A 26,133-nucleotide genomic window follows, 5' to 3' on the forward strand; every position below is an offset into this window, starting at 1 on the left:
GATAAGGCAGCAGCAAGGCAAAATGTCATATCAAAAGGGTGAAAGTGGCTGGTTTCATATACTGTATGGTAGTTCTTTAAATTAACTTGCTTTCACGAACCAGCAAATTGCTACTGGAGATGTTACTAAAGCCTCTGTAGCTGAATGGCCTAAAGGCAACGATGTACTAGGATATTTTGACGAATATCTACAAAAACCCTGTCAATCATGCAGATAAAACAAAACAACAAAAAAAAAAAAGTCAGCGTTAAGCACTGGAAAAATTTGTGAAACTTTTCACCATGCTGGAGAATTTTATCTGAACAATAATTAATTATTTCAAGTGATAATTTGCTACCAGTGCCAAACAGAATATCATATCTTACTGAAACAAAAATCACAAATAATTTGATCTTATTTAATGTTAAGGCAACGGTAATAATTTTACTATGGTCATTTCAGTACCAAGAAATGTTCAGTAAACAAAAAAATGTCCACAGTCAAAGAGGGCCTGTACTGTGGAAGCTTGTGCATTAACCACTTGCCGACCGCAGATAACCAAATGACGGCTATATTGCGGCCGGCCAGTTCTGGGAGGGCGTCATATGACGCGCTCTCCAGCGTGCCCCAGGCGATCTCCGTGATTGCTGTGTCCTACGGACACAGCTGATCACGTGATGTGGTAAAAGGCCAATCACAGCAACCTTTTACCACTTGATCAGTCGCGTCCAATGACACGCTGATCACCGGGAAATGCAATTGCTGGTTCTCGGCTGCACTTTCCTCACGCTGTCAGAGCGTGAAGAAAGTACTGCCGAGAACCGTCAGTTGTCAGAGCAGGGATCGGCACCGATCTTCAGGGCACCGATGATCGGTGCCCTGATGATCGGTTCCCAGCAGTGCCACCCACCAGTTCCGCCCAGCAGTGCGCCCACCTGTGCCCAGCAGTGCACCCACCTGTGCCCAGCAGTGCGCCCACCTGTGCCACCCAGCAGTGCCACACACCTGTGCCCAGCAGTGTCCCCCACATGTGCCCAGCAGTGCCATCCACCTCTGCCCACCCACGTGCCCACCAGTGCCACCCACCTGTGCCCACCAGTGCCCATCAGTGCAGCCCAGCAGTGCTGCCAGTCAGTGCCAGTCAGTGCCCAGCGGTTGTGCCAGTCAGTGCCCAGCAGTGGTGCCAGTCAGTGTCATCTATCAGTGCTGTCTATCAGTGCCACCTATATGTGACACCTCATTAGTGCTGCCTACCAGTGCCGCCTATCCATGCCACCTCAGTGCTGCCTATCAGTCCTGCATATCAGTGCCCATCAGTGCTGCCTATCAGTGCCCATCAGTGCCGCCTATCAGTGCTGCCTCATCAACACACATCAGTGAAGGAGAGAAATTACCTGTTTGAAAAATTTTATAATAGAAACAAAGAAACTTTTTTTTAATTTTTTTGCACTTTTTTTTGTTTATAGCGCAAAAAGTAAAGTGCCCAGTTGTGATTAAATACTACCAAAAGAAAGCTCTATTTCTGAGAAAAAAGTGATAATTTCATATGGGTACGATTTTGCATGACCGTGCAATTGTCAATCAAAGTGCGACAGCGCTGTTTCTCAATTGTGTTGCTGTGTTATCAACTTACTTTTAACAGAGACTACATATGGCAGTTTCAACACAGATTATGCAAAAATGGTTGCCTATCAGCAAACCTGCCCTGGCAAATTCTATGCAGCATATATAGAGACGTGAAATGGTTGGTTTCAAAGAGGCTGAAGGAGATCAGTAGTGCTGTGATGCAACAAAGGAAGAAAAAAGTATGAGTGCCTTCCAGTTAGGGTTTACATGTACTTTAACCTCCCTAGCAGTCTGATTATGTCAGTATTTCTGTGCTCAAAGTGGTACATTTTTTTGCATGGAAATAGATCGTTTTTTATTGTGGGCCTGTAATTTTTAGGAATAACTCACTGAAACCTGTCCGAACAAGAGTCTAGTTAACATCCCGGGTATGGTAAAATTTGAAACACAAAGTCATAAATTATAATAAATACACATAAAAAATATAATAATAAATGTAATTCAATAATATAACCAAACCAAAAACACTGAAATTTGAAATATAGCACCAAGTTCACACATCACTGAGCAAAGTCGCAAAATCATTTCAGTGTCTGATGACAAATTTCCCCACTAATCATCACTCAGTTCTGCAAGTAGTTCTAATTTATGATCGCTGTTCTCTAGCTGGTCTAAAACCGATTTTGACCTAAAGGGACGCTTTTTGGAAGCCATGGATATTTCTCAGTTTCCAGGCAGAAAGAACAGTAAATATGCAGGCAGGGCACAGGACAAAATATATGTGAAATGCTTTGATACAGTAATGTTTTACTATGTGATTTTCGTGTATTTAGTGAATGTCACTTTTTGACATTTTTAAATTTCTGTCCCCAAATGTCCTGATGTCACAGGGAATGGAACCTGGAAGACAGATGCCGAAATCGGCCGGAGGACATTGCCGGGGACGCTGCAGGGGGGACATCGCGGGAGCGAAGGACAAGGTAAGTGCAGAAGGGATCCTGGAGCAATGCTGCAGGGTATTCCCGAGTGTAGCTTGGGGTTACCACTTTACCCCGAGCTACACTCGGGAATACCTCCAGGGAGGTTAAAGTGAAATTCCAATTTTTTACAGTGTTACTAAACCCACAACAGTAAAATCAGTCTGTATATGCAGTAAAGCATACTTATTGTACACACTGTGGAACCTAAGGGGTTAAACCTCCGCATTGTGTAAAAAGGATATTTGATCCCATCTACTATGATCCTCCATTTCTACTCTCCCCAATAGAATTCCTGATAGAACAGAGGCTTGTAGACAAGCTGCACATGCTCAGTTCAGTGTGTATTGCTAGAGAGGGTTTTCTTTTCTTGGGAGGGTGCATGTGAGCAGCACAGGGTCAATCAGCACTGTTCAGACAGAGGTCAGGGGTCCTGCATCCTCCTACAGGAGAATGAAAACTTGTCCTACAAGCTTTAACCAGTGCTCTGCTGGACACTGATTGAAGTCACAAGACTGCTATATACCACTGATGAGAAAAGGTATTTAGTAGTTTATATGTATTCAAATAATTGCGTTTTCATGTTCTGTGTATTTTGGGAGACCAGATATAGTGAGTGAAGGCTCCTGGGTTTAGCAACACTTACTTTTTTCATTTTGGATAGAGTAAGGGATGGTTATAACCCCTGCCAATTTTTGTTTTGCCAGCTATGTCCCATTGCAGATATTTCCCTTCACTTCCAGATCCATAGCCAAACAGGTTTCCTTTCCCTTCCGAAACTTTCTAAAACTCACTACTAAGGAAGAAGTGTTGCAGCTCTAAAATCGCTTTTAACAATGTGACTCTGTTTTCAGTCCGGTCACACCACAACATGCGTGTTTCTAGCATGGTTCAGTTTTGCAGTCTATTCATTTGAATGGGCTGCAAAATGCACTGAAACGAGGAAGAAGTAGTGCAAGCAAAACATTTTCAGAGTGCACTGCACCAAACCACATTGTACTACCGTACCATGTCATTTTGTGCTCACAAATATACCACAGCACAGATGTTTTTCGGGTGCCATTAAGCATTCACTGGTACCCGTAGGCTGTTACATGGGCAGTGTGTTCACCTTCCATGTGGGAAACGCATATTAAATGAGCCTTTTCTGCCCCGTGTTTTGGTGTGAATCGGCCTTTAGAGAGTATGACACCAAAGAAGCAGCACTTATTGCAGAGTATGAATGTAAGATAACCAAATTCTAAGCAGATTTCTGGAAAAGGCAGTGGGTCAATCAGGTTAAAAGTGCAAGGAGAATTCTGCAAACAAAATACTGCTGCCATGGTTGCAAAATTTTGATTTGAGCTTTTAGGGAATTTAAAGAATGAAGGCTGGCTGCAAAGTGAAATTAAAATAGATTTTGTGTAAACAAATACAAACAAGTCAACACAAGCCTCTAATGACCTTTTGAAATATCAGACATTTACACTTAATTCAAGTCTATGAACTGCAGTACATTATGACGTGCTGTGGTGACATGCAGTGCAGTGATGTGGTGCATGCGGTTGCAGGAATTCAGCTCCTTTGTAAACCAGGAGGTCCAGTGCTGGGCTCCGGGAACAACATCGATATCAGATAGCTGATAGAGATAAGTCCAAGAGATTTCATGCACCACATTGGACTTAACTCATAGTATGCCTTTACTTTTCACAAAAGGAGCTGAATTCCTCCAATTCAGTTTTAAATAAAATTGTATGTCTGCATTTTTACACAGCACACTGCAAGCCACCTAAACGCAGCATTGTGGTATGAACAGGATGATACTGTAGATACATTTTTTTCTGCGTGCCCTTGCATTCCGATCTTTATTATTATTATACAGGATTTATATAGTGCCAATGGTTTGCTCAGCGCTTTACATTATAGTGGGAGACAATACAGTAACAATACAGTTCAATACAAGAGGGATTTGAGGTCCCTGCTCCTTGGAGCTTACAATCTAGGAGGGAGGGGTGAGTGATAAAATAGGTAATAACTGTGGGGGATGGACTGGTTGGAAGAGTAGAGGATTCCAGTATTAGCAGAGGGCGGGATAGGCTTCCCTGAAGAAATAGGTTTTCAGTGATTTCCTAAAGGTAAGTACAGTAGGTGATAGTCTGATAGATTGGGGTAGGGAGTTCCAGAGGATGGGTGACACCCTGGAGAAGTCTTGGAGACGAGCATGGGAGGAGGAGACACGGGAGCTAGAAAGGAAGTCTTGCGAGAAGCGGAGTGCACGGTTTGGGTGATCTATAGAGATAAGATCAGTTATGTAAATTGGGGCAGAGTTGTGGATGGCTTTATATGTCATTGTTAGTGTTTTGAATTTTATCTGTTGGGCAACTGGGAGCCAGTGGAGGGATCGGCAGAGAGGGGTGGCAGATATGGCTCAGTACAGCTCAGATAGTGCACACAATCCCTAAAAAAGACCTAAGGAAAAGACCTTTTTTAATTATATATATATATATATATATATATATATATATATATACACACATATACATATATATACATATACATACACACCCTGTATAGCAAGGCTGGAGTATGAGAGAGTGAAGCAGTGCAAGGAGTTATTCAGTTCATGTGCTGACAAGAAGCATGCTGATAGGAGGAGAGAGCAGAGTTACAAAGAGATTAGCCCATCATTGTGCTGCTTCTGCTTTCACCATCCAGTCACAGGACATGGCAGTCCATGACAACCTGGGCTCAGAGAGGGTGGGTTGAATGATGCTGGCCATCAGACTGAGGACATCTAGCAACAGAAAGTGAACTGCAGGAGAAATTTCTGAAATGAAGCTGAAAATTACCGCAAAATCTATTTTTATCTCTTATTGGGATATTAATCTATGCAGATTTGGCCGTAGCCCTGTTTTAACTCCAACACACTTAAAAACAGAAAATATGGCCACCATGGTACCTGATCCTGGATTGCTTTATTCAGTCCAGTCCTCATTAATCCTGGCAGCTAGAATTTATTAGAAGAATATCCTACACAATAGCAGTACCTACAGTCAGAGTCTCTACTGCAAACTGTCTCTTGCTGACCAAGTTGTACCCATAAGACTAGAGACTATCTTATAAAATAGAGAAGTACATTTTGCTAAAACAGATCCAGGTGATGCTTTGGTGCTTTTAGATTTTGTGACAAAATGGAGAAGGATGGTGATCACATCAACCCATAGGAGCATATTTGCCCTTTCACAGTGGGTGCAATTGGCAGGCACTTTTAAAGTCTATCCCATTCAAAAATAAATAAAAGAAAAAAAAATATTTAACAATTGGCTGGACTGCCATACTATTATGCTATATAATATTTTAAGTGACATGGAAAATCTGCAGACAAAAAGTGAGAAGGTAGATCCCCATCATACAATCCGATGGCTTTATCGCCTCTAGCAGCTCAGGAGACGCATTCCTCTGAACTCCATTGTTTTACATCTTGCTAAGCAACAAAAAGCTTCTGCATCCTGACTCTGGACACCTCCATCATCAGCACCACAGCAGGTTTTTAAAGAGTTCAGCCAGGGTAAATTAAATAATAACAGAGGCAGTTAATTAGCAGAGCCCCGTGTCTGAAGCGAACATAGTCTGTAAAAGTGAACTCGTCACCCAGGCTTTCTGGCTGCAATCATCTATCCAGACCAAGATTTAACAGGATGCAACTTATCAATCCACTGGGATGCTGTGACAACACTTCAGAATGAGGGACACACACAGACTATCACTAGCTACTTGTGGATTGATAGGTGGAATTCTTCAGGCTACATAATGGTGGTTTCTATCATATGCGCAAAACACATCAAATCTAACAGCCAGCACAGAGTAATGCTAAAATAGGAAGACAGCCGTTCTAAAAATTAAACGTAAATCATAAAATATTGTGTAACATATGCCATCAACTGTATCTGCATGCAGAAGGATATGACTAGCAAAGAATTTGCTTAACTTTTGATGGGCAAACTTTCAGTGGAATTATAAAGTGTGCAAAGGCTAGCTGGTGTGTTCAAGTGGCTCTAAAGCCTGAAGGTTTTTTTACCTTAATGCATTCTCTGCATTAAGGTAAAAAAAACCTTCAGTATGCAGCTCCCCCCAGCCCCCCTTTTTACTTACATGAGCCCAATCTGGAGCAAGCGTTGTGTACAAGAGCAGCAGCTCCCCTTCCTCCTCATAGGCTCCGACACTGCAGAGCGAGCCACTGAGGAAAGAGTGGGGGACAGGGCCGAGCCAGCAAAAGTGATCACAGAGAAAACCGCTTGCTATGGAAGGAGGAGGAGGAGCCACGATCGCTTGCGGAGGACCCCAGAAGAGGAGGCTTGGTGCTGCTCCATGCAAAACCATTACACAAAGCAGGTAAGTATAAACCAGTTTGTTTTTTTTATCCAACATTTGCAATCACTTTCAGATGGTATCTAGGCCATGATTTATTTTCTGTTTCAAGCCCAAAATGTTTTTTTTGCTTCCACATGATGCATCCAAAAACAAAGACACAAGTAACACAATTGGTCAGTTGAAATATTTAGGAGTATTGTATGTGGCTCCCATTTAATGTGGAACTACATCTGAGCACCCCAAACCAAAAATGCTACTTATTTAATTTTTGATATTCACCGCAGTCTGGTTCGTCCATGGCTCCATGCTTTATTTTGCTGAGAAATCACTTTGAACTCCCCCCCCCCCTACTATTTCTGGCCATGGCCATCTTGAGTAAGGGCAGATGATTCATGTAGCTTTTACTTTATGGAATCCACTTGCTATTCGCTAAGGCATGTAGAAGGGAGGGTATGTTTAGCTGAGAAAACCACTCCTCCCATCCTGAAGACTCCTGGGATGTATGACATTATTTTGCCTAGACCTGGAAACCAGGGAGTAACTGAAGAAATGTAAAAAAAAAAAAGTTTAAAACAAGTAAATATGATGTACTTTTTTAATTTACTAATGTTAGCAGCATAAGCATTAAAAAAAGTTAACGTTGATTAATGTAGTAAAGTTCCACTTTAAGTAGCTTCAAATGTTCATACTGAGATATAAAGGGAGCTAAGGGTTGGTTATGAAATGTTACCAGTACATTGTGAATTAGAAGAGAAATTAGGCAGTCATAATTAATGAAAATGTTACCATCTGCCACTGGTCTGAACATCAGGCTAAGTTAAATGACCAGTTGCTGGTTTAAATTAGGATGCATATCAAATAATATAGTAGCTTTCATTTACGGAGTCAATAGAATCTTAATTATTCAAATATAGCTCAAAGTTAGAATAAATGATGTGCAATATGCATATGGGATGTCTCCCAACCTTGTCAAAGTTAGTATATACCCAACAATGCCAGGTAAGGGGTCACTCTCAAATATAAGTACTTTTATGATAGCTATGACTTAAATGATTTCCAAATACATTATATTTTAAATTAGTGAATATATATATATATATTTTTTTTCATCTTACATATAATTATTTGCCATCTTTCAAAACTTTTAGAATCAGTTAATGCTAGGGTATGCATACCATGGTTAAAAAACAGGGAGTTAGAACACTGGAATATACAATAAAAAAAGCCTGCTATGTTTGGAAGTACATATTTTGGCCTTTATATGGGATCTAAAATTTTGGACATGATATATAATTTACCAAAAATAACATTGAACGATTACTTGTAATGACTTCATCCGATGTCAGGGATATTTATTAAAATGCACACACTTGCACACAAACAAGTTACCTACTGAATTATAAAAGGTAACAATTTAGAAAATTGGAGTAGACTTTTACTTTGTAGAACACAAGGTGGCACTCCTTCCCTTACAAATGCTATAGCACAATCTCTATGGTTTTCATGCAGTTTGAGTGGTGACTTCGAGCTGGAAGCAGCATTTGTGTTTATGCTCTAATCATTCCTCCAGGCTTTTCCCCCCTTTTTCGTAGAGGAAAAAGAAGAAGAAGGAAAAAAAAAAAAAAAAGAAGATCCTAAAACAAACAAGTTTTAATAACCCAAGACAACTGCTTTAATATAACAGCCACCAACTCTCAGGAAGCCAAGGATATTGCTAGCACTGCAGCAGATGCGGAGCCACAGAACATCCTTTGCATCCAGTAGGCTTGCAGAACTGAACCTAGAGAAATGCATCAAAGGAGAACTTCACAGTCATTTACTTATTTTTAAGGATACATAAGGTAAGCCCCCCCCCTCCCCCTTTTTCCTGTAACTACTCCTCGCTCCGGTAAGACCTAATTGTCTTCAGGCTGTCTTCCGTCTCCTTGTATATGATTGCATTTTCATTAACTTGACATCTTTATTAAGAGCCTTAGTTTTGTAACAAGTAGTGCTTAGCTGTTCCAGTCTATTGCTGTAGATACAGGATGAAGTATTTGATTGTTACATCTAAATCGTTGTACCATTACTAGATTCCAAACTGCCTTGCTTATTTTTCTTCCAGAAAGCCATCATCTAGAAGCACTGAGACAGGTTGCAATATCAGAGCAGTAGGCTGCTATATATAGATTGGGCTACATGTTTCTGTTATGCAGAGTGGATATTGCTTATAGATAGCATTGGTAAATGACGCCTTCTTGATTAAATCATAACATATAAATCAGCCAGTTGGTTTATATACAAAAAAAAAAAAAAAACTCTCTAGCGTAGAAATAAATGCTCTCCGAATATCTCTCAAGTCATGACAGAATTCGACATAAAAAATATGCATCCAGTTAAAGAGCTATATAGATTACAGACACGGCAAGGTGATTGCAGCTGATCTTCCGGGTAGCACAGAGCCTGTACCTGTGTAAAGCTTGCAAGCTGTCCTGTCACCTTGCAGGTAATGAGAATACAATAATAAAGGACATCAAGTCTGGACAAGCAATGACCAGCAACTAAAACATATTTAGGAGTAAATTAACTAGTAGGGGCAAGGTTTTCTCTTTGGGCAAATCCCGATAGGCGCAGTGGCTCTCTCCATCACTTTAAGCAGAATACTTAATGAGCCAGCTTAATCTAACCATCCGGCGAGGACAGAAAATAGGATACAAATATCATTTCTACAGATAAGGGAATGTGAGAAGATTCTATTCTGTATGAAGTCACAGTCTGAACTGCTCATTGGCAGTGCCAGTATGCAGGATCTGTTTGTAATTCAGTACTGCAGACGTATTCTGGCAGCCCTTTTGTTACTACTTATTTACTGTGTTTTGGGGAGGTGGGGGTGATGTGAAGGTGAGGGTTAGGTGCCAACTGATGGCTAGAAAGCCCTGGACACAATCCTCTGTAAAAGCAGTTGCAAGCTCACATATATACAATCAGCACATGACCAGCAATTTAATTAGAGTCTGGAAACGCGTTGCTGGTCTAATCTGCACACACATCACCTTGCCAAACAGTCCGCCCTGAGATTCCCCTTCTCCAGCTTTCCGTCACTAAGCCTTGAATCTGAGTTAGAGGCTCTCCTGCCTCTGAAATATTCATTATAGCTTTTGAGGTTAGGCTAAAGAGAATACGGAGGCTTCAAAATTTATAAGCATGCAGCAAGCACCCTGAGCAACGAATTCATATTTCACTGGATATCTGAATTGATGTGGGTCATGCACAAGTGTACTGTGTACGTGTCCAATTCTTTTTCTAAATTTACTGCACAGACGTGAGCAGGAATTGTAAATAATATTGATATATATGGATCAGTATCAAATCAAAGCTCATTTTTATAAACAAGCCTACTAAAAAAAAAAAGTACATTTTAAGGCACAGTGTACCCATAGTAAGCCATAAGATTTCTCCTTCTAATGTTCTGTCTATTCTGCAAAGGTAAAAATTGATTGGCTGCTATACGTTACTGTACTTTCCCATATCAGGTTTGCTCCTAATGCTGACTAATATAATGAAAAACATTGGGCAACACAATATTGAAGGCAAACATATGAACAGACTTGCCACATTTAAAATGGCACACTTGATCTGCTCATTTACAGATGCTTAATAACTATATCTAAAATAAATTCCCATAGCTGGGAATAAAAGCTTTCACAGAAGGAGGATATTGGACAAGTGATATTTTATGGAGAAAGCAATAATTAAAAATTAGAATTTAGGGGGCCTGGACACGGCCAACCATGTTTGCAGAGTGCTTGTTTTATGTGCAAACATAACTTACAGTGACATTTGCATTTTTGCGACAGGTCATTTTGGCAAAGCGGATCTGGGATGTGACGCATAAAAGTGTAGATCATTTTAAGTGGAGACTTAGCAAGGTCATTGTAGAGAGGGAAAAAAAAAAGTCTAGTGTGCTACAGAAAAAAAAAGGAAACAAATGAGATTAAAAAAAGATCACCAATCACATCTCAGGCGTATTCCCAGAGTATCCTCAGCAATGCAGATATTGCAGTTCCAGAGGTTTAAGAAAAAGAGCTACTTAAATCCCTAGAAAAAGCTATTGAGCCTAATTTGTTAAGGCAAAGGTGGAGCCACCTGCCTTTTCTAAATTGAAGAAAAGGTGAAATCTTGTTGTATTAGGTTACTAAACTTTGTACTTCGTCATTAATCTAAGTCTGGGTTTATAGGGATGATCTTTGGGTATTCCTACCAAGTATTTTTTTTTGCCTAAATTATTTAAGCTGCATTCAAGAACAGGCCAAATATGAAGTGCAGGGTTGTTTGTGGACCACGTGTCATTGTGCCACCAAATAAAGTCACATGAAGAACAATGCCAAATTGCACGTCAAACATTTTAGGGCCAGGCAGCGAAATACACTTTCTGAAAAATACTACAAAGGTTAACCTCTGCAAAAAAAAAGAAAAAACAGCCTATGTAGATAAGGGATATCTGTAGATAAAAATAAGCTGTGCAGCTTTCACCCAAGTTAAATAATTCCCTTGCTATAGATGTAGGCCATTTATGTACATCATGAAGCCTTACTGGAAAAATCCTAGGATGTTGCTAAGCTGATACTGTTCATCCCCACCATCACAGGAGCAAGCTCTCAAATCCTGAGCTCAGTGATACTACGTCAGGAGAGAGAAAGCACACGTGAGAGTGTTTGAAACAGAGAAGAGCTTGCTCCTGTGATGGTGAATGTGAACAGTAACAGTTGGAGTCTTTTAGCAACACCCTTAACAACATCCCGGGAGACTTCTTCCAGACTTCTTTCAGTCAGACTTCATCGGGTAGAAGAATGGCCTACACCAACAGCCAGGGCATTAATAAAACGCTGGTAAAAGCTGCACAGCTTGCTTTTATCTACAGGCATCCCTTAGGCAGTTTTTTTGGTAAAAGTGGCCTTAATCACCAAATCCCTTTTTTTGGTGCCTTTTACTGGTTTGTAAATTACCAGTTGGTCAGGGTTCAAACAATACTCATGGCCTAAGGATCTAAATATAGCTATTCACAGAAATGCAGTGCTCCATACACCTACAACTCCCTCACAAGAACAAGCAGCATTGGAATATTTCTTAATGAACACAGTGGATACTTCAATAACCTGCATGGTTTGAGAGGAACAAGGTACACAATTCACAAAGTTCCCTATTTTATACTATGCCAAACGTGTCAAAGTTGGAGTAACCCTTTAAGACATGTTCAGTAAGGGAGTGAAAAGTGCAATAACACAAACTAACCAACCAAGAAATCAGATTGGTTGCTATAGGTTAAAACACTTGGCACTGTCTTAGTGAGTAAGCCAATTAAAAGTCATTAACTGTAATCTGCCCGCAGTATATACATGTACAGCAACCTTCTGAGACAGGGAAAAAGGGGCATATTTAAACAGTACCTTCCCCAGTCAGCCTGTTGATCATGCATTCACTCTTTTCATAGCCATACTGGATGCAGAAAAAGGACGTATCCTATTGTGTTTACAGCAACCTAAAATATATCAGTAACCACGACATCAAGAATATATAACGCATGAGAAAATCAAACTGCACTATGGCTATGTTTACATAGATGTCAAAAAGAGCACTCAGTGCGCATATTTTATTTCCTGTCAAACGCTTTCCCAACCAGCGGGTTCGAATATAGTCAGCAGAATGGCTCAGTACACACATCTGCATTTGTCAACTATTACCCTGCGTTGCGCTGACCTGAACATCCCATGGAATGCTCTGTCTATACCATTCCATTTATGTACATTGCTCTGTCCTCCAGGAAAGCATTCATAGCAGCTGAATGAAGCCCCAATAACACTAGCGCTGGGTGCTCTTCTGTACCCAACGCTCCTAGGAGCTCAGCCTGAAGCTGCGGAGGCAGACCCTGCCATGTGAGCAGAATAATGATTGGGTCAGGTGTTCTACCTGCTCAATCGATGTTCACACGAGCTGTATTCTGATTAGGGGTCTCTTTCCCAATCTGGCCAAAAAAAACTTGACCTGGCTGGGAGCTGCTGTAGTTTTGTAATGACAAAAAAGTGATGAAAAATTTAAAGCACTACAACACAAGCTGCAGCAAATTTTATTTTGAGACCTGCATTTTTTTTTCCTTGACAGAGGTTTCCTTCACCCAAAGGCAAAGTAAAACTTTTGTTCTTCAAGTAAGTTCCATTTAATACATTAGAAAAAAAGTTAGAGCATACCTTTCTCAATCTTTTTATTTCAGAGGAACCCACTAATTAATTTTCAGGTCTTGGGAAAGCCCTGCTAAAACAATTCTTTGGTGGTCAGTGGGGAAAACACTCCTTACAGTGGTGGTCAGAATGCCATCCCTGACAGACAGCTAAAGATCACTGGGTTCATGTAGCTGCCATGCCCAATGATGTTGGCCCTGGAGCTATGCAACGCTATCAGATGGGAGGTCAATCAGTCACAACAAAAGAAGCCCCTAGAAACCTCTGGAGGAACCTTAGTGTTTCACAGAACCCTGATTGAGAATGGCTGGGATAGAAAATGAAAGCTGAAATCAGATTGCATGCCATGCACAGCAGTCATATTCTGTTTGTGTTCCTGTTCCCTAGCGCATCCCGCTGCATTCTGTCAGTATCTCCTGGAAACCTAATGCTAATGTTGGCATCACTGTATCTTACCGCCTGGAAGGGTTCATTTTCTATGTTTCTCAACTACTACTAAAAATATATGCAGCCGGTTGTCAAATATCTCTGAGCCAATGGGTCTCTGGAGTCTGCCATATGCAGGTCAATCACAGAGGCAAGTCAGTAAAGAGGAAATAAGTTCTGGTAATCTTTGCAGAATCTGGGAATAGAAGTATAGAAGAGATGTTTGATGACTCCCAGAAACACCCAGATTTAGATTTTACTGCACACTATCTAAAAGAAGATATGTCTGTAAAACAGTATCATTGAGCATTCTGTATTCATTTTTTTCTCATTTAAATTCATGTGCCGAGTAATTGGCAGCAGTAAACAAGTGGTTGTACCTGTTATTTAAAGTTCAGACTCTGCAATAGAAAGCTGCAATAGGGAGCTCTGGATGCTGCTCTTCAATTGCATACAGAAGATAATTATTCACACAGGCTGAGCATACACAGGATTTAATATTGCTTTATTTCTCTAGACCCTGATGAGCTCTGTAAATTGTTACATTACTGAATTAAGGCTGTATCCTTGGGAGCCTATACCCTTTAAAAGGGTCCTATACTATAATAATTTGCAATAGTAACAAGTCGTGAAATCACTACAGTGGTTTCATGTGCCTCAGGTCCATTCAGGCTGGATGGATTACTTAAGTGGTCTTCGAACTCCATAAGTTATATCAGCAGCCATGCCTCTTCATATGCAGAGCTTTCAACTCTCCCTCATTTTGTAGGGTTGTCCCTTTCCCAATTTGTTGTTCCTCTTCTGCGTCTGATATATAGACCTCTGAAAATGTACTATTTAAAGCAGAACTATACTGATTTCCCTCCCACTGAAACGAGATCCATGAGCTCGCTTACTGGTGCCAACAACTTCTGGCCTTCTTCCAGTTTTGGGATCCTCGGCCATCTTGATTGGCCACACCACTCCTGTGCATGCACAGGATTTTATTCACCCCTACACATGCTGAAATTGTACACTGAGCTGCCTATGTTCAGCTCAGTGCACATTGTCAAGAAGATCATGAACCAACAGTAAGATACTTTTATTATTACAGATACTTATATCGTGCTGTCAATTTACACAGCGCTTTACATTTATCATACATTCACATCAGTCCCTGCCCTCAAGGAGCTTACAATCTAAAGTCCCTAACTCACAATTATCCATACACATACTAGGGCCAATTTAGACAGGAACCAATTAACCTACCAGCATGTCTTTGGAGTGTGGAAGGAAACCGGAGTAGACAGAGGAAACCCAAGCAGACACAGGGAGCACATGCAAACTCCATTATTACAGAAAATACATAGTGGAGTTGATTTACTTGCCACAAACAGACTGATCACTTTGTAAGGGGATTGGCTCCAGTGATTAGTGAATGAGGTGAAGCTCTGCTGACTTCCTTCAGCCAATCATGTCAAGCAAAAGTGCTGTTTTCTTTCTTTTTTCACTGCACGATTGGGTTTTCTATGCAAAGTTAAATTGTTTCATACTTCCGAAGTTCTTGGGAACATTTTCTTGCAAGTGCAACTTCGCTTGCAAACAGCTTGTTTGCCTCTCTTCTGCAATTAGAAGCATGCCTGTTTCCACATTTTTATATTTTATGTAAAGTTCTTTTTTAACAAAAGTATTATCTAGCATTAAGCCTTCCATTCAACCTAAAGAATTCTGTAATTGCTTTTAAATGAGAGTATAAAGTTAAAGTAGTGGTGAAAAATAGCTCTTGCTGTTTTACCCAATCATTTTTTCCCAGTCTATGTAATTGGGAGTTTGGTAGGAGTGTGTCCCCTGCACTCATACTTTGTGCTGTAGGCGTCACTTTTCCCTATTCTCAAAAAGCAAGGAGGTATACATAGGTAAGTAGGTGGGTCTTGTTACTAAATCACATGCATGTGATATACTCCCTCTTGCCTTCCTATATCACCAATCACATTCACTCATCCAAGGCTTTCTTGAATTTGACTGGTGGCTGGGGTAAAGTAAGTCCTTGAATTTAGTATTAATATACATTAGGATACATCAGGATTTTAGTATGTGAGAGACAAAGAGGAGCTTACAGTTGAGGTATAGGACTTTCGGTCTCATCCCTTTAAAACCTAAGGCATAAATTACATAAGTTCTGTGCCTGAATAACTGCAGGTAAGGCTGTCCATATATAGCTTGGATTTTGGCTGATTCCTGCTAAATTGGCTGAAATTTGAACAGGTGAGTCAGATAAAACAATTGTCAGAACAGTAACTGCATCCGAATAGAATGTTTGGCAGCACCACTGCATTCAGGAATACAATGGTCAGCAGTGCAGACTGCTCCATGCATGCTATTTAGTTGAGATGAGACTATCGATTGATTCCACCATGTGTGGCTTCATTTAGGCACTGCCTGAATCTAAGTAACACCTTAAAATCCACAGAATCTGTGTAATTTATATTAAACTTTAAAGGCACGAGCTGGAAAAACCTAAGTGGGTGTGTCCAGGAACACCTTTACTGCATTACAAAAAAGGTAAGCAAAAAGGGTTCCCAAATTGCTGAAAATGGGAGTGGGATGACTGGTGCTCTACAACATTGCTTGGATAAAAAGCTGAAGCCGTAAACACATAAGCCGTGCTCTTAAACAATTTAAGGCTGCATTTTAAATAGTCACTGGAATGTACATTTGAGGCTTCTTTTACGGGCAATACTTCAAGTTGTTGGCTTCACAGAATGAGGAAGCTTTCAGATAGACAGGCCAACAAAGGCCATCTTCCTTACCGTTTCTTGCAATATTCTGGGGGTTCATAATAATAATTTGGGGTTGAATACAATGAATAATTTCCAGAATATTAAAAATGTGTGTACTTTTTAACACTTTGTTAGACCCAGTTAAGGAAACTCTTATCTTTGCAAAAACAGAAATTGCCCAGTTTTCACCCTTCAAGTTTTATCCATGTACCAACTCCAAAAACAGCTGGTGCACGTATAGTTAAATACTTAAATATTAAAAACAAAAAAAGATAAATGGCTGGGGGCAGGTACAGAATAAAAGAGTTCAGGAATAGCTAGGAAAACTAATGTGTTAAATATAAGCAGGTATATGCTGGTAGATATTTATCTATTTACCGGGTTCCAGCCCCTGAGGGTACAAGCAGTGCAGTGTGTGTATATGACTCAGCATTCCATACACTGGGAATGTCTATCTCATGCTAGGAAGCACTGACACATCTGTACACTAATCCCTAATGCTTCTGTGCTCAGGGGGCCTGCAGCATTACAGTGTACAGCTAAACATAATTCTTAACCACACCACAAACTACATCAAACCCTGAATAAGGTTGTACACAGAGCAAGAGACCCAGTGTTTCAGTTTTACCACATTCTCATAAAGGATGGTAGAATTAATATAATAAAAATAAGGAAGAACAGTGAAAAGTGACCATAATTTTCCAATGGCAACCAGTGGAAATGACAGTTGAAGCTGTCTGCTTTGAACAATACATAATATCCAATTAAAGAAAATAACTAAATTAAAAAAAATATTGGATGGCAATTGAAATTGATACAATATTGAAACTGCTAAAAATGTCTTAAAATTGTATATGCTATTTGGGGAGCATTAATAATACGTTTAGAACGTGGCAACTTTTAAAAACTGTGTGCCGTACTCACCCTTTTTTCAGCCATTTCCTAGCTTACTCCATACTACCTTATTAAAGCGGTATTCAACCCCAAAACAAACATATTAAATTGCAGCTCACCAATTCTTAGATGTGACAGCTATATATTTTTTTTTCGGCTTTGTTTCCTTTCTTCACACCTCATGATCCAGCTTACTTTAACAGACCAAGCTGTCCAGACATGGTAGCAGTTAGTGGGTTGAGGCAAACCACTGGTGCTTACAATGGTCAGCTTTTATTTATGTAAAATCTTTATCCCAAAAGCAAAAAAGACTGTTTGCTGTAATTGCTTATAAAGTGTTAGTTGGAGTTCAGCTTCAATTTATGTATATCTAAATCTGTAAGTCTAACACTGCCCTGCCCCCAAACAGACAATATAGCTGTCCAAAGATGTCTGCTTTATTACTTCAGCCAGAATGCAGACACCTAAGACAGGAAGTGTTTTTGACTGGATCACCAGGTGAAATAAAGCAAAGAAAAAGCCTAAAAAAGAAAACAATGCAGCCACCACATCTAATGATTGGTAGGCTACTATACATTTCATTTTTGTTTTTGGGCTTAATACCGCTTTATTAAGTTCAGAATGTGGCAAACTCTAAACACTGTGTCCCCTATACACCCTCTTTCATCCATTTCCCATCTTATGTCATTCTCCATATTGGAATGGTAAGTCTATCTAGGCATGGTGAAAGGAGTCTACCTATAGCTTCATTTTGTAAGTCCATGCAAATGTTTAAAATCATCCCCAAGACAAAAAAACAACACCCCGAGGAGCATCTTTGACTGTTTAATATAGTCATGTGTATTGTGACATATCTGTTTCAAATGGTTGCAACTTTGTATAAAAAAAAGTAACAGATTGAAATATAAAATATTATTATAATTTATTGCATACAAGCGGGGATGCTCCTACTGCATGTTGGAAGCAGCCTTTTCCCCCCATCTAGATTTCTGCAACCAAGTCATGGTGGGAAGAAAGGCCATGCATGTACAAAGATTTTTATCGCTGTTTCTGTATATTGCAGTGAGTGCTATGCAGACACTGTATTTTTTATCCCAGAAAATGTATTTTTTTTTTTCAATTGACCATTTTAGATATAAATATTAGTGCTTTGTAACATATGTCCATTACAACTGTCAACTTTATTTTACAAATTTAGGACACGCATAGGCAGCCATTTAAAAAATTGTTTGAGGCTCACTGTGCTTAGAGCAGCCAGCCAACCGCTGCTAGTGGGGTTCACTGAACGACCAACGGATTTCACTGTACATGTGTTTAACTGTTTTGAAAAGTATCTCAACCAGACCTACTAAGGTTTTCTGCACTGTGCTAAGCAAAGCCAACCAGTGCAGGCAGCCTCTTAAAGGAAAGTTGTACAGTAAGAGGGATATGTTGACGACTGTTAATGACTTGCTGACTGTGTTTCTAGTTCTGTGACTGTCATGCTGCTGCTGGAACAGGTATACAGATCAGGGATGCAGTGAGGCCATTAAAGCAGCAGGATAGCCAGGCAGCTAACGTTTTTAAGAGGAGGGTCGGTAATGGCAGCTAGTTTTTTTGTTTTTTTTTTTAAGTATATCTAATGTTTGACTAGTATAAGGAATATTAAATAAACACTGTAATTATTTTTGTTTGCCATCTGCATGCCATCTGTCTCCATAGTAAGAGAAATCTCTTCTTTGACATCTGTCACAAGTAGAAGTTCCCCTATTGGAAGATTTATCCACAATTCCACACTTTAGATGTTTCTATACATTCATTCTCAGAGACAGTGGTCCCCTGGATAAACAGAGAGAGAATCTCCCAACATTAGGTAAATTGGAATACACCATCAAATGCAGCCATATGCCTGGCCCTTCTATAGGTCTTGTGTATAATTTCTATTCCCCTTGCACACTATAAACTAATGAGCAGAACCTCATTAATCCTGTTATGGCATGTATTGTAAACAATGCATGTATATATAATGCTAATTTTAGAGGGCAACCCGTTCACCGAAAAATAGTTTCTGGGGTCAAGAACATTTCTGTGGTCATCGTGCTTGCTATAAATCAAGAATTGGGAAAATTCTGACAGATGCTTTTTTTATTAATACAATATATTTGCATACATTGGACAGCACATTATTTCTGTTTTGGCCAGAGTTCTTTAAACTTTCCCCACTAAAAGTACCAGAACTCATAAAAGCACCAAATAATTTAAAATTGAATTGTTATTATTATACAGGATTTATATAGCGCCAATCGTTTATGCAGCACTTTACAACATGAGCGCAGACAATACAATTCAATACAGTAGGAATCAGAGGGCCCTGCTCATTAGAGCTTACAATCTAGGAGACACCTAAGACCCTAAATAAAAGTTCACAACCTGAAGCAACAAGCCATCTTTATTTTGGTTCTGAATGGAGAAAACAAGCACCGAAAACCTGGCTGTGAAAAAGGCATTTATTATTGCCTTCTGTTCTGGATGTTATGGGGCACTTGACACATATGAGCAGTGTGCCGAGTACCCATGTCAAATCCCTGTATCAATTTTGAGAATATCATTACTGGGTTAATTTTCCATTTGCTTTCCATCCTCACAGATTGTAAGGTCCAAGGAGCAGGGTCCTCCTATCCTTCTTGTATTGAACTGTATTGTTGCTGTATTGTCTCCCGTTCTATTGTAAAGCGCTGAGCAAACTGTTGGCGCTATATAAATCCTGTATAATAATAATATACTAGCCAATTGTGTCATCACTTTGTTTGCAAGCAAGACTCCATCTCTCAATTAGTACTGTAAATACTACACTGGCAGTGGATGTACAGTATGCATACATTTGACACATGCAAGAAATGTAGCACGGCCAATTTGACTGTACAGGGAGATGTGCAAAGCTGGAAAGTAGCATACCTCCAAAGAGTTTTAAAAAAATCAGTGACGGAAGGACTGAGCACTTGGACTCTCACAAAGATGTGAATATACTACCGTAATTGTAATTAAATATTAGTACCAGCAACAGGCCACAGGACAGTTTATACTTAAAGAAACCAGAAAACAAGGACTTTCTGAACCATTTATAAAGAAGGAAAAAAAGCTTAAAAGAGTCAGCAGCCATGTTTGTCCTGCATAAAAGTGATAAAAAGCGTACTTCACTTATCAGGAGTCTCTGCACATGATTTAACGATTATCTCGCTTTTAGTGTCACCTGTAAACTGTATACAGCCTCCCATTAATCTGGCTGTTTGATAAGAGATTTTCTACTGTGCTGTCATTCAACACCGCTTACTCCTCTCGAAGCCCTCCAAATACCAGGCAAACAGTTCTCTGAACAGATAAACATGGAGAAAGCAATGTGAGGCCCATTTTCTATTCATAGCTCTGTACTCCATCACTACAGTGATGCTATTCAATACATCCTAAAGGAAGGATACAGGTTTTATAAGAGAACATGAAAGCACGCTAGGCTGTCAGTTGTATAAGACGAAGGGGGATTGCCTTGTGACTGCAGGAGATGTTTGGGTTCATCTCTATATGTACAGCATAGTGAACTGCACTAAATAGATTGTATCTGTGCTCCACATCAGTGATTTCGGACATAAAGAAATGTTTTCTGCCCATTAATAAAGTTTCTGGCACAAATGATTATGCTGTGGTAGAACCCTGATCAATGTTTTATACCGTGAAAATATAATCCAGATTTATTGACAGCAAACATGTTGTCTACTTACAGCAATGAGAAAAGTGTTAGGTGGTTTATATTTCAAAGATATATTTATATAATTTGTCCCATTTATGTGAAAAAGCAGACTAACATGACATATCCTTCATTAATACCAGCCAAACCCACCTATGTAACCCTCTAGACATCCAAAACTCAGTGAAATTCCAGAAGACAGTTTCATTGCTTAGCCATAATAAACTCAATTGAAGCAATATAACCCAGAGGGGTTGATTTACTGTGCACTTTGCAAGTGCAGTTCTTCCAGACCTTATTAGTAAATGAGGGGAAGCTCTGCTGACTTCCATAATACAATCATGTGCAAGCAAAAATGCTGTTTGTTTTTTTTTGTTTTTTTATTTGCATGTGATTGGATATTCTTTGCAAAAATAAGCTTTACCTCATTTACTAAGCTCTGGAGAAACTGCATTTGCAAAGTGCACAGTCCATAAATCAACCCCAGAGTCTCTCATACTTGTTCTCACATAAATTATACTTTTCCCAAGTCCACAGATTCTTGTTCATTAACTCTATACAAAGGGTAGAGGAGCTGAGGGAAACAGGACCATGGCCAGCTGTAGCCTGACTGGAGCCATGTTCATAAATTCCACAACAGTGATCAGCTTCATATTTAAAGCGGAACTTCACTCTCTCAATCAACATTGACTATTTTTAATCCTTATGCTACTAGAATTGGTAAATAGATAGGAAGGTATATCATATTTATTTTAAATATTTTTTTTGCATTTCTTCAGTTACCTGGTTTAATGCCTACGCAAATTATGTCATACATCTCAGGAGTCTTCAGGAGGAGAGGATGGGTTTTCTCAGCTAAGCACACCCTCCTTCCTGCATGCCTGAGCTAAGGGTAAATGTATTCCAGGAAGTAAATGCTACATGAATCATTTGCCCTTACTCAAGATGGCCACAGCCAGAAATGCTAGGAGGTATTTTTCAAAGTGATTTCTCAGCAAAATAAAGCATGGAGACATGGATGGATGGGTAGTTTGCTTTAAATATTACAAATTAAATAGTGTTTTTGGTTTGTGATGCTCAGGTACAGTGGAGTTCCAGTTTAATCTTATTAAGGTATATGAATGTTTGTACATATAAATATTACATAGACTGACTATACTTCATGTTTAACACAGATGCACACGACTAATCTGTATTGTTGTCCTCTCTCAGTAGCAGTTTAACCCCTTTACTCCAAGTGTACACAAATATGCGGCCTCTCAGTGGCTTGGCCTTGAAGCTGAGAGGCCACATATTTGTATACCCAAATAAAAATAAACCTGTGCTGAGAGTGCTTGCCCTTCGCACTCCTTGCACTGTTACCGATGCCTAACAGAAAGCTCCCGATCACTACCTGCGATCAGTAGCTTTCCAATCTTGTGACTGTTGTGACAGTCAATCGCAGCAGTTACATGATTATAAACCCCGCCCACGGCATCAGAAACCTCTTAACGGGCCACGAGGCACAGCATAAAGGGGATGAGGTAGCTGTATGGCTGCTCATATGTGCATACATACCATAGCTGCCAAATGTCCCTCATTAGGAATCAAATCCCTCTGTCCCGCTTTTCTTCTCAATTGTCCCTCTTTTTAGTCTCATGTATAGAAGTCTATTTAAAAAATGTATCAAACAGAAGTGGCAGTATATAGAAAAAGTAGTACTGAAAGAGGCCAAATGTAAGTCACATACACCAACTTTCGGAAACAAGCAAAAGGGACATCTTTTACCATAAAGCACGTAGGTAAAAGACAGTCCTCCAACAATGTGGACTATGAAGACTGCACAAAAATAATGAATGGTTAAACCCATTATTTACTTATTACATAAATAGGCTGTGCTTGCAGCTAGCTCATAGCTCCCCTTTCTGAAGCCTCCTGCTGGGCAATCTCACTCAAGAACAGACTCCTACACACCAAGGATGTCTCTTTCCTTTGGACTGTTCCCACGCACCTCATTACAAATGCATGACAACAAATCTTGTGTGAACAAACCTGTAGAATTAGTCCACTTTCCATAAAAGCCTGCAGTGGAAAGAAAAACAGCAAAAGGACTAGATGCTATTGCTACTAACAAAAGGCTTAAATGTCAAGTGTCATTACTTGAACTGTCAATATTTTCCTATAGCCACCAATCACATTTATCCTGGTCTTAAAAATGCCAAGAGGAACCTGAAAGTTTGCATCTGATCGATGGCTACAGCAAAGTAAGAGCTATTCTACTAACAAACTTCACAGTGTTTTGATGAACCAATGAGAGATCTGAATTTCTAAGCTGGCCTAGGATTAGTTGGTAACATTAGCAGTATTACAGTTACCAGCTCACTCACCTTTTAGAAAGTTAACAATTGTACAAGATAGAAATGCAGAGTGTTTTCTCTAGCTCTGTGAACCGACTATTTATAATTGGATTTGCTTACATTGGAAAAGAGACCAGTAAGTGCGGATTTGATTGTGTTATACAAATTCATGCTAGGTCAATACAAAACAGTCTCAAGAGACCCGTTCATCGTTAGGACTCTGCAGAGTCCGCAAGGTCAACCTGTGCTACTGAAAAAGCAGAAATGCTTCCTCTTTGCATATTCAAAGTATTTTTTTTTCTTTTTACACCAAAGTTACAGAATGTTTGCTTTTGGAAGTGAAGGATCCAGGCCTGTGAAATGTTTTATCCATGTAGGAATCCTTTCTTCCCCTCTGGCAGCATCACCAACTCTGTTCATCTGCATCAAAGGGAAGGGATGGCGTATTTTCATTGAGTACATATTCCGAGTTATTACAGAGAGTTTACATGAAAGACATTTTCATGTGATTTTCACCTTCTCACTTTCTTGCCATGTTGTCATGAGGGCATTTTATTTATTTACTGGCAGTTGTTCCCTTGAGTGTATCTACATAGCAGACTGTTCAATTATCATCATACATAAACCGCTAGAATGTAATGTTTGCAATCTGAGCACAATGACAGAATTACACTAAAGTGTGTCAATAAGCACAAATCAGAATGATATAAAAGTGTCATAGCTCTACATTTTAACATGTTTAATCATGCTCATATTAAAGAATATGTAAACCCAACATCTCATATTTCTGATATGCGCCTGCAGTACCATGTACTTGTATGAAAAAGTATCCTGTTCTCTTGGTATTGCTTCCTTTGTGTGAAGTTCCTGGTGTTCCTGACAGTCCCTCTGCTTTCCTATTAAAACTGACAACACTAGGCATGTGAGCACAGCACGGTCAGTTCTCTAGCTGTGCTGGGAACTCCGCCTGCTCTCTTCCAATGATCAGACTTGCTTCTAAAGCATTGCCTGTAGATTGGTGACAATGCTTATGCACACCTTTTCTGAAGCACTCCACAATTGGACTACAAGTGCTACTCTGGTACATCACCCCCAATGCACAGTTCCCATTGTAACATGTCCCTGTTGTATTAGTGCACAGGATGCATTTTTAGAAATCCCTTTTCTGGCAGGGAGTGCAAGGAGATACTGAAAATCTAGTTTTGCACAGTAAGAGTGTAGAACAGAAAGGTGATGTATAAGCACCACTGCAGCCCACTCCTGAATACCAGATGTTGCAGAAAGCAGTGACTACTACTCGGGTAGCGCCAAACTAAGATTGTTTTCCATAAAAAGGAATTACATTTTTTTCATTAAAGTATCATAGCGGTTACCTTTATTCACTAATGTGGTCTTTAATTCTTAAAAATAAATGTTTGCCTTTAAAATTTCTAAGTTAAAGCACAGTTGTACATCACTGCTAAGCAGGAAGTAGAGCATGCAAAGGTAACAAATATATATGGCTTCCCCCATGAACACAGATGCAGTTTCTATGAAAGATACATTTTTTGTTATCCCAGGTGATTAGACTACTTTAAAGTATATGTAAACCCTCACCTTATAAAACAACCCATTTAGTTTAAACAGAAATGAAAACGCAAAACATTTAGGTATAGATAAAAAAAAAAATCAATTTTCCCTATTTTATAAGTGATCACATACCCTCTGCTCTCTGCTGCATAAGAGCTGGAGGAGGAGAAACAGCAGCACACTGATCTTTCTAGTGAAAGGCTGTGTGGGATGGGGGTGAGGGGGCATATCAGAACAAGCATGATCAATGGTGGAGAGCAGACTGAGTTCCCAACATAGCTAGAGAATTACCTCCTGTGCTCACAAGACCGGATCTGGCATATGTGGATAGGTCTTCATAAACCTTTACACTCAATAAAATCAGGCAAGGGGGATTGCAAATTGGCTCTGAGGAAGAGGAAGAGAGGGGGAAGGGGAAGAGGGGAAGAGGAAGAGAGGGGGAAGGGGAAGAGGGGAAGAGGAAGAGAGGGGGAAGGGGAAGAGGGGAAGAGGAAGACGGTTAGAGGAAAAGGGTTAGAGGAAAAGGGGATTCCCCCCCCCAAAAAAAAAGCCAATTTTTGAGCGTCTTCTTGTATGTGAGTCTCTAGACTATGGGCCAATGTTGGTAATGATGTGCTTGTGAAATGTTGGCATTTGTGAGTATACATCTGTTACACTAAAAAACAAAAACATTTTTATTGAGGTAATGCGCAAGGCTTGTGCGCCCTTTTCCTTTTCTTATTTTGTATACCACGCTGTGCTCCCATGACTAGTGTAGTCAGTTTTTAATAGGAAAACAGAGGGACTGGCAGAAACACCAGGGATTTTACACAAGCAATACAAAAAGAACAAGTGCATGGTACAGCAGGCACATATCAAGAATATGAAATGTTGGGTTTACATATTCTTTAAAATCACTGAAGCCAATATATATATTTTTTTTTAGGTGTGGGAGAACTGGAAAGGGTTAAGACCAGTCATAAGTACTTTTTTATGTTCTAGATTTCCCTTTGTCCCCATTGGGCAAATTTCGGCTCTCTTCCTGCTCCCAGCAACAGCCAGTTGCTATCTTAGATAATATGGTTAACATACCTGCTCTGACCACTATTGTTCACAGTAGCATAAGTGACACCCAAGCTGAACATTACCTCCCCATTCCACTCACATGAACAGAAATAATTGGCGCTGTGGGGTTCTCCTGTTTATATATCACTAGCAGGTGGTTGAGCCACTTATGTGCAGGTGCAAACTCTGTCTGTAGCATCCTAATTCTCAATCAGAACAGAAGGGAAATTAACCCAGAAGCTCATTGTCTGATAATAAATTAGGCCACGTCATTGATCTATGGACAATTAAATAGTAAAG

At 39.8% G+C, this 26,133-nt stretch overlaps 2 protein-coding genes across 4 annotated transcripts in view; one reads left to right on the top strand and one right to left on the bottom strand.

Annotated features, from left to right (window-relative positions):
- Positions 1-26,133, bottom strand: part of DOCK1 (dedicator of cytokinesis 1) — a 536,657-nt gene that overhangs the window by 220,947 nt on the left and 289,577 nt on the right. The window lies entirely within an intron of this gene.
- Positions 8,383-26,133, top strand: part of INSYN2A (inhibitory synaptic factor 2A) — a 69,114-nt gene continuing 51,363 nt past the window's right edge. For both annotated transcript variants that reach the window (XR_016311626.1, XM_089669554.1), the window contains exon 1: positions 8,383-8,713. The gene's annotated coding sequence lies outside the window, so the exon portion shown is untranslated. The remainder of the gene's footprint in view (positions 8,714-26,133) is intronic.

The sequence above is a fragment of the Staurois parvus genome, unplaced genomic scaffold (assembly GCF_062004578.1).
Source record: "Staurois parvus isolate SC_StPar_1 unplaced genomic scaffold, SC_StPar_1.0 ptg000009l, whole genome shotgun sequence".
Lineage (NCBI taxonomy): Eukaryota > Metazoa > Chordata > Amphibia > Anura > Ranidae > Staurois > Staurois parvus.